The sequence below is a fragment of the Osmerus eperlanus genome, chromosome 15, assembly GCF_963692335.1.
Source record: "Osmerus eperlanus chromosome 15, fOsmEpe2.1, whole genome shotgun sequence".
NCBI lineage: Eukaryota > Metazoa > Chordata > Actinopteri > Osmeriformes > Osmeridae > Osmerus > Osmerus eperlanus.
The window spans coordinates 5,763,137-5,765,419 of NC_085032.1; positions in this window are offsets into that span (position 1 = coordinate 5,763,137).

Consider the following 2,283-nt stretch of genomic DNA (forward strand, 5'->3'; position numbering starts at 1 on the left):
CGGGGAGGACAGCCACCGATTTACGGAGATCTTCCCCCGAAAACAAACAGAGAGAGAGAGCCGCTATTGTGGCGTGTTGTGCGAGGCTGGACCCTCGAGCGACCTTTTGCTGCACTCTGTTGGCTGTCGTCAGAAGTCGAAGCCAGGATGGCTCTCACTCATGCGTGCGCGGTCCGCTGGGCCTCCACTCTGCGTCTCCAGCCGTACCCCCTGACAAAACGCAGAGCAACACGAGCACTCTACCCCTCAACACGGCAGCATCGAGGGGCTCACGCCACGCCCCGAAGCAGCTCTCGTTTCCCGGCATCGGGGTCTGCAGCTTGCTAAACGTAAGGCTTGGGCCACGGAAAACAACATCAACATCATTCTGCTCTTAAGTCTTCAGCATGTCCTCCTCTTCCTCCCCAGACAGCCAGCCTGCATTCTCCCAGACAGAGCTATCGTGTTACCTTAATGAATCCCATTAGCCAAGCTAGGCTAGGCCCGGGCTCTGCTGGGCTTCCAACACAGCACACTGGACTGCACTGTGTGTGTGTGTGTGTGTGTGTGTGAGAGAGAGAGACAGACAGACGGAAGAGTGAGCGAGAGAGAGAGAGAGAGAGGAGAGAGAGAGAGAGAGAGAGAGAGAGAGAGAGAGAGAGAGAGAGAGAGAGAGGAGAGAGAGAGAGAGAGAGAGAGAGAGAGAGAGAGAGAGAGAGAGAGAGAGAGAGAGAGAGAAGAGAGAGAGAGAGAGAGAGAGCTAGAGAGAGAGAGAGAGAGAGAGAGAGAGAGAGAGAGAGAGAGAGAAAGCTAGAGAGAGATAGGATCAAGAAAAGAAGGAGCCAACTGGACTGCATTACTTGGAAACAGGACCTTTAATGAACTCTCAACCCGGAGCGGAAACACACAGACCACACCGCATCCTCGTCCGAGGCTCCCACACAATAACGCTCTCTTCCAGCGCCCCTCCAGCGGAGGGTCGGAGAGGGGGAGAGGGGGAGGGAGGCAGGAGGCTGAGGCAGGGAGGGGGTATGGTACTATGGAATGGTTCCTCCCAGCTGGGAGGACTGGAAGGTTGGGGGGGTTAACTCAAACAGCGTTGGCCCCCGTGCGGGTCGTAATGAAGGGCAGCCGGCCGGGTAACAGGGACTGCTGCTATGGGACCTGGGGGGGGGGGGGGCGCTGACCCCTCGACCTCGCTGACAGTGACCGGGCGACTCTGCTCGGGGGAAGGACGGTTGCTCTCCACGCCCTCACCCATCTGATCCCCCAGGAAGCATCCCCAGCCCTTAGAGAGGAGACTGTCCAAGTTAGTCGCCGTCAGCGAAGTCCTGCAACAATCTGATGAGGTCCGAGAAAACAAGAGCTGTTTAAATTACAGGGAGAATCAAGCCGAACCAACTCAATAAGTCCAACTATTTCACAACAGCAAAAGCCAAAAGACTTCATTCAGAGGAAATGCCTTGGGAACTAGACTATCCAATCATTTTCTACAACAAGCAGATGAGTTCAGTTTGGAGTATGTGACCCCGGACCTGGATGCTAGCCTGACCGCTCACCCAGACATCCCAGGCCAGTCTAGCCAACCTGGCTCCCTGCTCCCTGGGCAGCTAGTAACACTCTCTAATGAGCGGCACACTGGGATCCAGTCGATGGTACACACACAGACACACACACACACACACAGATGCATCCATGCACCCACGCACCCAAACACATGTGCACCCAACCCCCCACCCCCCTCCCACACCTCTTAACAAGGCAGTGTGTTCAACTACGGGGAGCTGGTACAGTAGCTGCTTCATTAACCAGACTGTGAACCTTTGCAGGAAGCCGATAGGCCCATTTATTAGGCTCCGTGATTACGCAAGCCGAACCGGGTAACCTCTAATTGGACCCGGCGAGGAAGGTGGGCGGGACGGGGGCGGAGGCCTCTCATCTTCGGGCCGTTTTCCCTTTTTCTCCCTGTGATCTGCGGGAAACCCGAGGTGGAGAAGAGAGAGGACGGAGGGAGGGAGGAGTGAAGGGGAAGAAAGGAACCAGGCAGCACATTAACTATTCCTCCAGAGGAGGTTTGACGCTTCTTTTCGCTCTCTTCTCGATAGCTCAACCCCCCGCTTCTACCTACTAAGTGGATGACAGCTGACAGGAAGTGTTTGTCGTCCCCCCCCCGCTATCCTGAAGATGACAAAGTCAAACGCTTTCTCTGTGGAAAAAAAAAACCCTGTTGATAAACTCCCCTGAGTAAACAATACAACCGAAGGATTGAAGTATGGTATGCATCCCTTCTCTCTTTCATGCCGA